This window comes from Varanus komodoensis, unplaced genomic scaffold (genome assembly GCF_004798865.1).
Source record: "Varanus komodoensis strain SLA01 unplaced genomic scaffold, ASM479886v1 scaffold4, whole genome shotgun sequence".
NCBI lineage: Eukaryota > Metazoa > Chordata > Lepidosauria > Squamata > Varanidae > Varanus > Varanus komodoensis.
This window is the reverse complement of record NW_025335941.1, coordinates 29,059,946-29,076,717: the sequence shown is the minus strand read 5'-3', so window position 1 is coordinate 29,076,717 and position 16,772 is coordinate 29,059,946. Positions and strand designations below refer to the sequence as shown.

The 16,772-nt window shown below is 38.8% G+C and overlaps 1 protein-coding gene across 2 annotated transcripts in view; it reads left to right on the top strand.

Moving 5' to 3' along the window:
* Positions 1–16,772, top strand: part of EPHA6 (EPH receptor A6) — a 462,252-nt gene that overhangs the window by 354,642 nt on the left and 90,838 nt on the right. The window lies entirely within an intron of this gene.

The window sequence follows — 16,772 nt, the reverse complement described above, 5'->3', positions numbered from 1 at the left end:
TGTGAGTGGAACACTGTTAATAGATACTTCCCTTTTTTCTTTTTTCTTTTGGCCTACAAGTGTCTGTTGTAGGGCACTGGGGACAGTCTGAAACAGCACTGAAGGTGATACCAGGGACTGCAGAGAGAAGCACCAAAATCCTTCCCCACACATTCCCACTTACACCATTGCAAGCCTCTCTGTATTGGAGTCAAATAGTCTATATTATCTTTTAAATAAAGGATCCTCCATTTGACTGGGCAGCATCCTATGCCACTGCTGCACTCCCATTCCTTCTGTCACATCAACAGGACTCATCATGAGCAATAGAGGAAGCTAGTGCTTTCTAAGGCAACCCTGGAAATGAGTGGAAGCACTTGTTTCTGGAATGGAATGGAATCAAACTTCACATTTGAGAAATGAGTGTTGTGACTTATTTCTATTCACTTATAACTTCCTGTTGTACCAGTAATGGTCTTCTTACTGTGCAAGCTGCACTGGATGCTGGTATTCGCTCCAAATGATTATTCCAAATTTCTGTATTTCTTTTTTAAGTAGAAATGCCATAGGTTTATCTAGAACAACCATTTCTTCCAGTGACCTCCATTCAAACAAGGTAGTGGGGGCACTTTTTAACAATTCATCTGCAGTCCCTCTTTTCTCTATTCCTCTGTAATGGCTTTTCAGGAGGCACAGGGACCTTTACATGAAAGGCAATTGACAAAAAAGCCCTCATCCACTGCCACAATCAGGAGTGTTCTATGGGTAGAATGCCACAAACAATTATCTGGATATAGCTCCATTTTGTTTCTAATTATCTATCTTTTTAAATGAAAGGTGAGCAAATTCAAGTGGTCCAGAGGCCAATTTTCAGGCCCTCCTCCCCCGGGGCCACTGCTTCAGTTGAACTGGCAAACCCCAGCAGTTTGACAATCAAAAGAGCCATGTTTATCTGCAAACAAGCTAATTTAGCCACTTCTGCATCTCCAAAGATGGATGATTTATTTTTTGCTGCTACAACCCTGAATTTCAGCAGGGTGGAAATGGCAGCAGGGGTGATAGGAGCCACATTCAAGGCCATGGTTGTGCACATGTTGCCCACCCCATCTTGGAGTGCATGCAGACAAGTAGTTGTTTCAGCCATTTACTATGCCTGGAGAGTAGTCCTCTCATCTAGTTCAGCTTGCTCTTCTATAGTGCTGGAACTGCAAAGGTTTTTTCATTTAGTTTTGAGTTCAATATCTATGGAATACTCACAGTGGTTTGCTTTAAACAATATTGATGTACTTGGGGATTAATTTTAAACAGATTAATGTGTTATATATAAAATCTATCAACTCATGCTTGTGGGGAGTAGTAAAGGTAGGAAGCCTATTTTTGTTTGAAAATATTTTTTCTGCCATTTTTTTTAGTAATGACTTGTACATATTGTTTCTTCCTAAATATTTAACCAGCCAGGAATTGCACTTGGCTTCAAAACCGGCATAACATAACTGCAGTACAAGCTTTCAAGATGCTTTACTTGCACAGGTGACAGTACAGCTAAGCACTGATTAGCTCACCTAGCAGTTCTTGGGGCTTTGTGCTATTGTCTGCAATAGCAGACAATTCTGCAAATTTCAGTGGGGTATATTACATTTCGTATTAACTAGGGCAGCTGGAAAGTCAAAATTATTCACTTGTTGGAATTTGAACCTAGGTACACTAATTAAAATCTTAATTATATTACAAGTGTGCATGTTGAACCAAGAAAATAAGATTGTAGAATTATCACTGGTAGAGTGGACAATGCCAAGTTGAAGCACCAGAACTACTAGGTGGAAGCTTTATATTTAATTAATTAATTTCTATATCACCCAATAACCAAAGGTCTCTGGACAATGGCCAATAATAAATACTATAAAATACAATTTGTACTAAAACAGAGAATCATAAAATTACATTTATGAAAACCATGTTTTTACAACTAAACTGCTAAAACCTGTTCATTCTGCAGAGAAAAAGCGGACACCATCCCCAACAGAGAGAGAGAGAGAGAGAGAGAGAGAGAGAGAGAGAGAGAGAAGTCTATGTGCTACCTGGAGTTGGTAAAAGCCTCAGCAAAAAGGGTGATTTTAACCTAGCAATGAAAAGACAGTAAAGTTGGCACTATGCAGAGCTCATATGTATCTAGTCATTGTTGGTTTGGAGGATTCGAAACAAAGCTGCAAGCTTCCAACTTGCCCCAACCTTTTTCCCTTTTCCCTATGTGGAATAGGCAGAGATTAGATGCTTCAGGTTTGCCAGGAAAAAATCATTGTTTGCCAGTTCTGTCAAATCTGGCATTCTACGGTTTTCACAAACCATAGTGTGTCCTCAAGCCAGGATCTCAAACTAGGATCAAAACTGAATGATCAGGGTAAATATGAAGCAGAACTTATGTAGTTCTCTGAATATAGTTGTAATTCACTAAAACAAATACAGTATAATAATAGTATTTGTGTTAAATCTGGACATTCAAAGCTTCTTCTCTACCACGGGAATGATCTGCCTCTCCCCAGGTCATGGCACCAGTCTTGTCCAAAGTGCAGGTTTTAAAATTTAAGATCCTGAGCTGACATTACTACTTAGTATTCTGTCTTCATCTACCAGAGGTCTTAGTTCCCAGAGAATGTTTTTTTCTAACCCCAGGGATATGGTGGTAGCCTGCAGCAACTACAAGGATGGTGACATTTTCATTCAGAAAACAGTATGCGTGAAAGGATCAATCCCCCTTCCTTAGTGTTGTCATTTTGGTCCAAAATCTCCCCTAGCTGCAACTACTATTCATCCTTAAAAAAAGAGATCAATTCCATTCTTAAATTCAGCTACCCAATGAGCCCAGTTCCTAATATTCCTGTTTTATTTAGTTATTTATTTATTTAAACAACTTATATGCCGCCCCATCGTCTGAGCCTCGGGGCGGCTTACAATCATATAATCCTGCATAAAATACAAAAAATAAAAAAATCATCAAATAATTAAAATACATAAAATAAAATAACGGACACAGCCTGGTCAATTTAAAAATCAACAAACCATTAACAGTTAAAATAGCGTTTAAATGAAAAGGTCTTGACCTGCGCCGACTATAGCTATATAGTCATGTTTCTATATTCACAAATGTGAGGTTGAAATATTAGAATCTCATGATTGCATTAAGCTACTTGTTTGCACAAATGCCATTTTGACAAATAAAGGTCATTGTTTGCAGAGTTTGCAAGGTAAATCACAGAATATGAGTTTCCCTGAACACGTCAAGAAGAATCAGCTGCATTATAAAACATGCATCATGTTGGCTTGGGTCCAGACATAGTAATACTTAGAGGAGAGATAGCAAAATCAATGGGACTTAAGTTGGTCATGACATAGGCATGAATAACTTAAGACCCAGAGATTTCAGTGAATTTTCTCTAAATATAACTAGGTCCAGATGCACCCAACTATTTATTGAGCTGATATTGTTATAATATAGAGGGGGGTTTTACACATTAGTAAAGTCCACAGTTTTAGAAAGGCTTAAAAATTATACACCACTCTCAGAAGCAGCCAGGTGCAATCGTACAGTGATTGTTTTTATACCAGAAAATCAGATTTGTAATTTACTCTGTGGAATCCATTAATGAGGTCATTATCAACAATGCATAACACTGCCAAAAATTTGCTTAAATGAAAGTCATGAATCTTTTTAATGGCATTACTTGATCCTTAGAATTGAACGTGCCTGACTCCCAGTTGCTCTTCTCATTATGGACCGGCAAGGCTGAACAAGATTTAACTGCAGAACACTGCAATAACATTATTTAGACTACATCATTAGATATACCCAAGATAATACATAAACAGTTATTGAGGATAGTTCTGCCTCCTTAGAATGAATTTGTTACACAGGATGCTGAAAAATTGCATTAAAATGCTTAATAATAAGAACGTGATATTAGCTACTCACACTTTGCAAAGCTGATATGCTCATGTGAATTGCAGTGTGCCTACACAGGTATTCCCATTCGAATTGTAACTTAAGACAGTTTCAGTTAATATTTCTGCTTTTGATTTTGTTGCCAAGTTTAGGCGTTACTCTGTTTCGTAGGGTACAATTCTATGCAAGTCAAAACAGAAAGAGCATACAACTCCCAGCATGTCCTTTTAGCCATATGTAAGAAAATTAGCACAAGCCTACATTTCTCAAAGGAAAATCAGATGTGTAGAATTCCCATGCTCTGAATGAAGATGGATTCCACCATCTCAATCCCTGATTACTCAAGTGTCAACAGTTCTTGTTCATTATCTGAAACTTCTCTGCATGTAGACCAAGCTAATTACACTTTGGTCCCAAGTAAATTAGGCATGACTCAGTTAAAGCCCATTGATTCCCATGAAACCTAAGTGTGAGTAGCTTGGTTTGTATTCACTCTACAAATTTACAAATGGTGCCATACTTAGTTTCTCACTTTGGTTTTGCTCTCATGAACAGCATTCAGGTAGGGCAATTGTGCTTCCCCAGTTGTCTTTGCTATAACCATGGATTTTACACACATGGACATTTCCCCTTTCAATGAAAGCAGAAATGATGCTATGCATACCCTTGGGTGGCTGGTAACCCCTGTGACATAGAGGGTCCTCATCCACTGCAGTTTTATTATAGTAGCTATTTATGGTGCTAAACTTCATCTCCAAAATAGGTTTGCCATCATAGAGCAAAAGCAGCTCCTATGTAATTCAATGTCAATATAAAGAAACTATATGTGACCTTATCCCTGCATGCATGTTCAGTTTCTCCAGAATCATTACAACTGGTTCACCAGCCTAAATTGAGCAAAAGCAGTCCTAGCCACAGCAGTTATCTGGAAGTCCAGGAGCAGAACTTTCTTGAGAAGTGAGAAGTCCTATTAAAAACAGGCAGCATTCGTTTCCCTAATATTCTGTTAAGAAAAATAAGAATATTCTACAAACAATAAAATAGAGCATTTACAGATAATGTTTGACTAGATCTCCTGTGATATTTCTGAGTTTCTGTTATCTGTTCCAGCAACTTCACTGTGATCAGCTCTCATAACCAATGACATATTTGCATTTATGTTGCCAATGTCAATTGCCAGTAATAAAACTTCAGCTGCACTTGTTTTCTTTGCCTGCAATGAAATCAGATGTGCCTTTGGACTGATGCTGAAATGAGAAGAAAACCAGAACACTAAAAATAAGTCAGGGGATGCAAAATTTGGCCAACCAAATGCTTGTAGGAAGTGCACAGCAATACAGTTGCAATAGTCCTTTCCCAGTAATGTTCCACATGAAGTGGTATTCAGAGGCATACTTCCTCTATTTTTTGTTTGTTTATTTATTTAAGGTTTTTGTATACCACACGACTACCTCTTATTACTGGAGATAATATACAATGATATTGATTAGTATCCCCTGATACCTTTATCTTCTATAAATTTGCCTTTCTGCCTTTTAAAGAACCCAAGTTGGGTACCATCATTACATTTTGTGGTGAATCCTATACTTGAAGTACTTCATGGGATGATCTCAAGTTTTAGTATTAGAGATGGAGAAAAGCATTTCCAGATCAATTTTCTCTCTGATACCTTTTATCTAAAGTAAATAATCCCAGATGTAAACCTTCCCTGTGGTGGTGGGGGGTGCTCCAACTTCTTGATCATTTTGGTTGCCCTTTTATTAAGTTTTACTAGCACTACAATATCATCTTTAAAGTGCACTGACTAGCAATATGCAACATTCCAGTGCAGTCACACCAGAATAAATGATAATAAAGAATAAAGCTTTGTGATTTTATTCTGATTTCTTTTTCAATGATCCCTGACATGGAATTGCCTTTTTCACAGAAGCTGCCCCAACTTCACATTCCAACAATTGGAAAATGTTTATTCAAGCGTAATTTTTTAAAAAAATGCATTGCTGGCATCTGCTACTATTCTGTACAGTATATTACAGTATATTGTGTATTCATGCTGTAATGGGAGAAATCCCAATCACAGTTGTCATCACAACAGTTCAGGGATGATTCAAGAGAGCGCTAAGAAACTGGTTTTGGATTGTTTTTTGGCTTGTTGTTTAAGGCATTTATACCCCACATTGCAGCTGAAAAGGTTCACAGAGAGCTGATAAATTATGAAGAACCAAGCATCACTCTCTTCAGTCTTACAATCAGAAAAGACATGAAACAAAAGAAAAACAAGAAAATGTGGCCATCAATCCCTAATGTTATCAGGTCCTTGTAATGATAGCGGTAATGCAGCCAGAGATTGCTCCTGTTCTTAGCATGAAAGGCTGGAATGAAAACAGTTTAAAGAGAGGAGTGGCAAAAAAAAAATACACTCTCACTCTGCTGAGCCATGAGAGTGACCCTTCTTTCTCTCCTTCTTGCTGGATGACAATTGGAGAGAGGCCAAAACTCAATCTTATTTCTCAGCAGAGCTTACAATGGCCTAGCTTTCCTCTCTCTTCCACTTCTATAGTCTGATGGCTGATGTGGGGAAAAAACAACAGTTTCTGTGGGTTCAATTTAGCATATAGAAGCAGGAAGAAAGTAGCATTAAATTAATTTTTCAACTATTATTTTCTTGCTTCAAATTGTCCCTTCAAGGAAAACATATATTTAAAACCCTTCACTTGGATTGTACTGGTGGTAATTTGGAGTGACCATGCCGGCTTCTTCCTTATCTAAGTACAAAGATGCTAGTGTTAAATGTATGTATGTGTAATGTGTAGTTTGGGCTTGAGTTTCTTTGAGATTTATATTAATAAAGGCCTTGTGTTTGCAAAATCAGATGATCAGGGTTTGCTTCTTCAAAGTATTTGGTCATACCAGGGGAGAATTGAAGCATATGCTGTGCAAAAGAATATGGTTTTGGCAATAAACACCAGTGATTCATCATTCACTTATGTCTTTCTACAAGTTTACATCATCAAGCTTAGTTTTTATAGTTAAGCCTAAGTAAACTTTGAAAGATATAAATGAATCAGGTTTTATCTGAATTTTCTTCTTGGGATTTTTCTGCATTTCTGTTAATCACTACAAAATTACATCCCATGAAGATTAAGGAACCTGTTTATTTCCTGATTATAATGAGAGGCAGGTGTTGTGTGTCTCAAAGGGGCAAGCATGCAATTCCTTCGGAAAATAATGGAAGTATGAGGCAGAGTTAGCAAAACACATTATTAAGCTTCTTGGCAAGGCTTATAAACTTCTTCATATTTGTAGAGGTTCTCCCTCCCAATTCCAATACAAGCGCAAATATACACCAACCAACAATATACCTCTGGTACTAGTGCTTTGTAATGTATGTGCAATAATTCTAGGTGATTTTTTCAGTGTCTTTGAAAAACATAAGCCTGATACATACTGATATTTCTGAACTCAGAAACTGGCCACATAAACTTCAGCCAGAAGCATGCTTCAGAATACAGTAACACTGGAAACAGATGATAACCTGTCATAAGTCTGTTTTTATTTCTTCTCTGATGTTTGAAATTTATTCTATCATAGTTCCTACCAAGGGTTTAGTTGGGACGTTTTCATGGTTGTGAAAGCTGTGTAAAATATAACTTGATAGATAACATTAAGGAAAGGAGAACTAACCCAGTTTGTTATCCCCTATTTTTTTCTTGCATATGCTAATCCATTATTATAGATATTTTTACAACCTTTCTGCATTATGATTTCTCAATCTCTGTCTGCTTTCCATTATCCTAAGCATCAAAATTAACAGTAAGATCCTGTTTACAAATAGGCCTTAGAATGTCTAATAGGATTTGGTCTTTTGTATATCTGTAGGCTTGCAGACTAATACCTTGACAGAAATTTGCCACTAGTGTAGCAATGACGTTTGACCAAAAAAGGGACCAAATTTCTTCATATGTTTCAAGCCCTTCCTAGTTATTATAGTGTATGTTCCATTTACTGGCTTGCTATACCACGTTCCCCAAACATGATTGAATATATGATGATTCTGATGCCTGTAAAATGAGTTGTTTACTAAAACAAAAAAAAGCTTTATCTCCAAAATATCTTTGTAATAAACAATTCTGGAATACAGGAAACTGCATTATACTGAGTTAAATCTTATGTCATACTAGTGGCAGAGTGTCAGAACATGAGGGTAGTAAATAAGTCACTGTAGCTTTTTAACCATCATGTGTGCTAGTCATGTGTGGTTAATTTCCCTAAATTACTAAAAAGGGAAATTATCTGGCATTCAAAGGGGTGGTTAACAAACTGCCATGGCTTATTTACCATCCTTGCTTCATGTGTAGCAGTAATTAGTGCAACATGAAATTCTCCAACTCATTTTCCTCCTACAGCCCCCCATACAATCTGAAAATCTCCTATGGAGTGGCCAGCTCTCTGGAGTAACTTTGGAGGGTCCATAGGAGGTTGTGGGGAGCAAGGGGAATTGCCCACCACCAGTTCTACTGCTGGAAGCAGTTCCATCAGCAGAATAATAGCACTGGATCCAGTACAATGAATCAGACCACTAGTGTCACCTAACTAAGTATCGTCTATATTGATTGGCAGCAGTTCTCTAAGATTACAGTTCAGCACCTTTTCCAATCCAGCACTGAACTACAGACAGAAGAAGCACAAACATAGATTAATGCTTTGGGGGAACTCTCTCAAACCTTTCTCTTCTTTACCCTATGCCTCTATGTGCGTTGTTTTTTTACCACAATCATCACTTCATTCTCCCCACCATTTTGCTAAGGTAAAGGAACAAGACTAGATGCCTGTGGAGAAACAGCAGATTCAGCAAAGGACCAAGGGAACAAGGAGGATAAACATCTGAAATGAAGAGGTATAGATAAGGGAACTCAGGCTGTCTCTTCACAAATGCACTCAAATTTGTGAAATTTCACAGACCCTCCACATCATCCAAGAACATAAGAAAAGCCATACTGGAGCACACCAATGGTCAATACAGTCTAGTACTCCACCCACACCATTGTAAACCAGTTGCCCACAGAATCCCTTAAGGAGGATGGGTGCAACAGTTCTTCTTCGTGGTCTCTGTGCATCACCCTAACCCTAACCCTCAACTTTTTTATTTCCTACTATTTTTATTATCTGTGTTCTTTTGACTCCCTTTGGCTTTGTCTGACCAGACCTAGTAAGGCCATTGGCCTTTCTTAGGCTGCATGGCCCTGAAGGTCCCTTTCAAAGAGTGTGTACAGTGTGGGAATAAACAGCCACTGATCAATGGGCATTCTCACACTGTTGGCTCTTGCTCACACTGCCAGGCTTTTACAATATAAACCTGAAGGAACAGGGTAGGCTATTTATGAACAGCACCTTTGGAATACATCCCTCCAGGTGGTGGGTATGATGAAGACTATGGAAAAAGAACAATCTTCCACCTCAGATCCACTGGTTCCTTCTCCAATGGCACCCTCACATTGCCATGGGCCAGACTGATCCTGCTACACCTAGCCAATCACTGACAATATCTGCAGCCAAAAAGGCTGTTCAAGAAGATCAAGGCTTTGAAATCTTCTGATACCTCTAAATCCAAGCCAGAAGAGGCATTCCAAGAACCACTCAATATCAGCAAGTGTAGAATCATTGGTACCAACCACCCAAGAGATTGCCCGATATCAGTTCTAGTATTGAGACCAGAACTGGTATTGGAGATCTCTGCATTTGAAGATGTAAATTGTAACCCATCACCTCCTCAGCAACTGGTATCACGCCTTCCTTCAATAAGCTCAATATCATACCTGCAGGATTCAGTTTCACCAACTCCAATGGAAATGGTTCCTGTCAGTTTCAAATGACAAAGAGACTGTTCTTGATCTCTTCTATTGGACTGGAGCAGTTATTTTGGAATGGGCCATTGGCCCACAATATTGAGGCTATCAAGACAGCTGGGAATTTCAGGCAACCAAGAATATTATTGTGGCCTTTAATACCGACGGGAATTCCATGCTGAATCTCAAGTCAGGGAATGAGACCACTTCTATCCAGATCCAGAACCAACATTCCACCATCGCTAAGGCTCCAGTGGTGGCATCCCAATCTACTGCAACCCTTCAGGGACAACCAGTCAATCAAGCCACAGGCAACCCAATCCTGGTATAGTAGCCCTTGTAACTAACTTATTCTGCTCACCGTAGAAGTTACCCAGCACTGGTTTCTCTCTTTCCAGCACTGAGGCCTACCCATTGGATTCAACCTCATGTTCATCAGTGAATGTGTGCTTATCTTCTCCAGAAGCAGGTGGACCCTTCCTCCCCATCTGAAGAAATGGACATCACAGAACATATCCTCCACATGGCCTAACTCCTGGTCCTAGAAACACAGCAGCCAATGGAGAAGTTGAAGGACCTGGTGTTCAAAGTGGTTAGTACCAAGATGTCCACCACAGTAACCATATTGTTCCTGTCTACTCTCCTGCAGACAGTATGGCAATCATGTCCTCTTCTTCTGTGACGCTTACATCTAGGCACCTGGAGAACATGCACACAGTCTGATAGAAAAATATAGCCTTTCTTTTTACAATACCCTTGGCCAAACTCTATTATCATTGAGTCAGCTCCACTAGACAGGGAGGGCTGTCATATAAACCTGATGGAAAGGTATATTAATTCCTCTATTGCCTTTGACCTCCAGGTAGCTAATTATCAGGCTTCCATGGCCTGCTAACAAATTTTTCTGTCCCTGTGTGATTCTCTTCCAAAGAAGCTAGCCAGCATCTTCCAAGCATAAGCCTTCTACCAAGCCCATAAGTAAACCAACCCAAACTGACACCAGGCAGAATATAATGCAAAGGTAATGACAGAAGTGGTAGCCCTGAAAAAGCTTGCATGGCTGTGCTCAGCTGATTTATTGTAGTAGGCTTGCTCCCACATAGAAGACCTGCCATTTTATGATGGACTTCTTAACACCAAAGTGAACAAGGAAATAGAGTCTGTCCAGAAGTCCAGAACAACTGCCAAGTGGATGGGACTAAATCAACAACATCCCCCAGGTCCAATAAGTAGCTTTGACCAATGTACTGTTTTTCATGCCATGGGCTCCAACAGACTGCCCCTCTTGTGAAGAGACATTCCAGATGAGGTGCCAGGATTCAACTCACAGATACCACCCTGGGCACAAATGAATGGAATCAGACATCTGATTTAACTAGCTTCTGTGACCTAGACTCTTCCCTTCACTGTTGTCTTCAGCCGTTGCCAGCCATTCTATCCATATGGAAATCAATAACATCAGATTCCTGGGGCCTATCTACAAGAATACAGGATTGACTGTAACAACGTTCCATCATTAGGTATCATAGGAAATACTAAGCCATCTCTGATCCCAGTTCTGAAGGCAGACTCACTGCTTACAAAAAGGGTGCTATAGAACCTGTCTCTTCCTCTCAACTACAGGATGGTTTTTATTCATGATATTTAACAGTACCAAAATGGGAGGGATGGCTCCATCCCATCCTGGATCTCCAGGATGTCAATTCTTTTATCATACCAAAGAAACTGTATGATTACACTGTTGAATATTTTATCCTTGCTACATGAAGTTTACCTCTATAGATTTGAAAGAAACTTACTTTCATATCTCAGTAAGAGGAGCCATATCAACGCTATCTATGTTTTCAGATTGGGAGTGTCTTCCAGTTTTCTGTTCTACTGTTTCACAAAGTTCATGGCAGTGGTTTGTGCCCATCTACGCCTACAGGGAGTTCAACTTTTTCCTTCCCTAGATGACTGACTGCTCGTGGCACCTTCTAAGCAGGATCTACTCCACTCCATTTCTACTACCTGCACTTTATTAGATTCCCTGGGCCTTTGTATAAATGCAGAAAAATCTCTCCTTTCTCCTTCCCAGACAATCCTATATATCTCTGCGAGAGCTTATCTACCGCAGAGGCCATATGTGTGAATGCACAGATGACCACTTGAAGAACAACAGTTACAGGTAAGCAACCTGTCTCTCCTACTGTCAATCTGTTCCTCTCCAGAGAATTACAATCAAAATACATGCATTGCTAGGCCTGTGCCTATGAGGTCCCCATCATGAATCTGTTTCCTAGAACCTTGATTGTCCATTGATGCAATTAAAGGGTTTTTTTCCCCTTTGCCCTGAAGTTTCATTCATATGGAAGAAATGTGGGGGAAAGTCAGGGATCAGAGCTAAGGAGAAAAAGCTTTACCATCCCTTTCTTACATGCCACAAACCCCATCTGTTTGGCAAGTAAGCTGTCAGTTCAGACCAATTGAAAGTGCTTTTTAAAACTTAATTGCTGTACAGTGCTAATGATTGCAAGGAGGCATAGCTGAGGATAGAAGGGACCTCCAATCCCGTATGCTGTGATTCCCTTAAAAACTTCATGGCAAGTAGATTACCTAACACACCTTCCAGCCAATTTGTTTGTGCATGTTTTCACAGTCATTGAAAATTAATTGTAACTGAAGATAAACTAATTAATTAGGATGATGTTCAGGTGGGATGCAAATTAATTGACAAATATATTTAATTAAAATTCACTTTTGTATAACTCTAACTTCTGTGTAATTTAAATATAGCCTAATAATTATTGCTAAATTTGTACATTCATACAAGAATTAGTTTATGAAAATTTATGGAGATTTATACCCTGTGATTCCGTGCCACAAACCTTTAAAGTGACTAGCAGTAGTTCTGTGTCCAATATACATTAAACTAAATTTTGGAGAATATATACATTACAAGAGATTATCAATAGGAAGCTCAATTTTTATTTAAACATAAGTAGCTATTTTGTTGTTAAATTGGGTTTCCATGTCTCATATTCTATTTTCTTCATTACTATTCCATTTCATATTTTGCACTTTAAAGGCCTCCAGTTACACATAGATACAAGTGGTGTTAAACAGGTATTTTTATGTGTTCAGGCATAAAACTATTGGATCTTACTATGTTCAGCATATTCCATGGGCTGCAACAGTGATGGTGTATGGATCTTAGAGAGGCATGTTTTTTATTTTTTTTTCTCCATAGTTAGTTAATAGTATTGTTATCCTCATCACTACATGGTTTGAAAAGATTAAATTTGAAACTAACATGGATACAATATAAAAACCATAGACAGGAGGTGTCATTTGATATTTCAATCTAGTCATCAAATGCCCTAGGATACTATACTTTTAAACCGGAAAAGGTAGCTCTCCCTTCATAGATAGTTACAATCTCTCAGAGTTCTTAGGAACCTTGAAAAATCCCATGTATATACCCAACTTTCTCAGAGTAATGGGACTGTACCCCTTACATACAAGAAACATATTAAGCAAAGGAAGACATTTATTTTAATACTATTTAATCTTCCCTTATACATGCTAAATTCCTGCCATCTAAAAAATGTATCACTTCCATAAGAAACACTCATGTTTATGAAATAAAAAAACCTTAGAAATTAGATTCTTTTAAAGACCAAGTAATATTCTCCCTAAAGTTACCAGTTGGAAACAATTATACACATTTTTCAAAATAATGTAAAAAGAGTACTGTCAAGAGAATACATTTTTCAAGTTTCATTGTTTGTCTCCTAAAATGTATTTCAGGTTCTTTTTAATATATGCAAGGGATTCTGTATTCTTGTTATGGTTCCATCAAGTTTTCTCCAACTTAAGATGATCCTATGAATGAATGTCTTCCAAAATGTACTGTCCTTAATAGCCTTGCTCAGCTCTTGTGAACTCAAGGCTGTGGTTTCCTTTATGAAATTGATCCATCACTTTCCTTTCTTTCCCTGCCTTTGATTTTCCCTAACATTATTGTCATTTCCAGTGCATCTTGCCTTCCCATGATATGCCTGCTATACAACAGCCTCAGTCTTGCCATGTTTATTTTCAGACAAGTTTTGACTTGATTTGATCGAAGACCCATCTCTTTGTCTTTCTGTGTACAGGATACTCACAAAACTTCCCTCCAGTGCCTTGTTTCCAATTCATCCTTTGGTCTTCAATATTACTACTGCTCAATAGCTGCTCTTCAGGAGTTTTTCTGCCCCTGTTACCATTAGATATAGCCATTCTCTACTCCTGGAGTGACTGTTACTCCTGAAAAGAGTGGATGCATCTTAGTCTGGTGACTCAGCTTTGACAATTCATCTTGGGTGACCCTGCTAGGAGACCAGATCAAACTAGCATTTCTTATAGTTTCCCCGACACCCTTCAACATATTGTGGTGTGTATCTAAGAGGGGGTAAAGATTCTGTATTCAAATAAAAAGTATTGGCAATATGATTGCATCTTTTCTTGCTCCTTTCATTGAAACTATTGCTACTTGATTTTCCCTTTTTCTCTTTCATTAGTTTATATAACCCAACTGATTAACATTTCTAAAAGGCTGAAAGATGTGGTCAGCTCCCCCCCCCATACTATTGTAGGGCTCTCATTTCCTCATTTTTAGACTTGTCATGATCTATTTGTTTTATCCATGATACGATGAGTGCTTATCTTCATACTCAGTCGGGTAGCACTTTTCAATAATAGATAAACTGACTAGACCACAAGCAGAAGTGAACGTGTCTAATAAACGACACTGTTTTATTTACCGTAATAACATTAGGGTATTGATGATTTGGAAAACAGAGGTAACTGGCTGTCCCCGCACAATACAGCTTGCTTTCCCCATCCCATCATGTTAGTATATTTACCAAGGTACTAATCATTATGGCTTAAGACTTGTGTCATCATAGTGGTATGAATTCTCACTGTTCTACAGAAATATTAATATCTACATATTCACTCAATGCTTGCACATCCATAAAAGCCACAACTCTGAAGCCACAAAAGTTTCAGCAAGAATTTGGTCCAATTACATCCTGTAGTAATTGGATCCTCACCACTCATCCTGCTTGAATACAGTGCAGAAGGTTTGGCAATGTTCTTTATGACCTATAACGTGGTCTGTAGTATTTCAGTATCAATTTCATTTGTAAATTAGACATTAGGCATTAATTTCTATTTTGTCTTTCCATAGTTTCAAGATCAAATCCTTACAGTTTTGGGCAGAGACTAACCATCAGTTATATCTGAGTTATACAGTGGTACCTTGGCTCACGAACTTAATCCATTCCAGGACTCTGGTCATGACCCAAATTGGTTGTGAGCCAAGTTAAATTTCCCCATAAGGTTCAATGTAAATAAGGTTAATCTGTTCTGTAACCATTTTTTTTAAATCAGAAAAATGTGAAGCAAAGTGACAAAGAACAAGAAATATCACGGCCATCTCTCCCACCCCCCATCTCCCCCACTCCCCACCCTGAACACAAGCACGGCCATCTCCCCACCCTCCCAGCACAACCAAGATCGCGCCTGTCATCGCTGCACATGCCCATCATCCTGGCACACTGGGGTGGGGGGAAGAGACGGGCGTGGACAGGCTGTGCTGGGGGAGGGAGAGATGGGTGTGATCTCAGCCATCTTACCCCCCCCACCCCCAGCACAATCGTGGCAATCTCCCCACCCCCCACCGAGTGGGGAGATGGCCGCAATTGTGCTGGTTGAGGGGGGAGATGGCAGAGATTACACCCATCTTTCCTGCAGGTGTGCGCCCATGATCACGTACATCTTCCCTGCATGAACGCAACTGCAATCGTGGTCATCTCCCCACTCAGGGGGATGGGGAGATGGCTTCAATCTTGGTCACCACCCAATGTGGAATTCGCAACCCACATCAAAATTTTCCTGAAATTATTGTTCGCAATCCAATTTTGGTTGTAAACCAAGGCGTTCGTGAGTCAAGGTACCACTGTATTTATATCATTAAACAATGTAACAAAATTATAACCTTTTAATAATAGTCCACGGGGAAAACATTAGGACCTTGTGCTTTACCTGACAGTACATGAAAAGTTAGACATTGCCATTCAAAGTTGAACATTTTCTTCTCCCCAGCCACCACCCCACTTTACTCCTCCTCTTACATGCCTGGCTTGAGGAAAAGCTGTTTGTTAACAACCAACTCCAGTGATACCTTAAGTAGCACACTCTGATTTAACAACCAGGAAGTCTCTTCTTAAGTGCAAGGTAAAGAAGAGCAGAAGGCAGAAAAAAAGAACTTGAACTTGTTCAAGTCATGTAGCAATTTTATTTATTTATTTATTTATTTATTTATTTATTTATTCTACTTGCGAGGTAGGGCAATCTTTTTTCTTAATTACTTGTCCATTTAAGAAACCAGCATAAATATTTTCTTAACATTTCAAGAATTAGCACCTCAAAAAACGATCAAGGGTTAACTAACCAATGGCATGTGCTAGTCTGTCTTTAAATATGCAGCCTTCAATCAGACTGATCAGGGTTATTCCATGACTTTAGAACCTGGTTGTTTAGTAAAATTTGGGTTGTTTATCCAGTTATCAACCCAAGATGTCCAACTCTGGACATCATGGATAAATTCTTGGTCATACTTGAGGTTGCATAATTAAAATGGCAGCAGCTCATGTGCAGCATGCACCAGAACAAATGATGGGTTAATTAACTCATGATTTGCTTTCATTGCATCTAAACAGGCCCAATGTGTTGAACTAATTAAAAACTTCAAACTCTTTCATTTTTCTCATTTGAAATGTTTGTCATTGTATTGTCATAACATGTAATCCCTCAAATAATATTTCTATGTTTTGCCTGCATGACCTGACTTTTTGACTGCATAAGCTTATAGATGTTTAGCCTGACTACAACTAGCTAAAATTAGCCTTTAACAATATTCTTGTGGGCTCTCTCTCTTTCTTTGAAACCAGCAGCTTCTATTCAGCAACTAAAATAACTGCCTG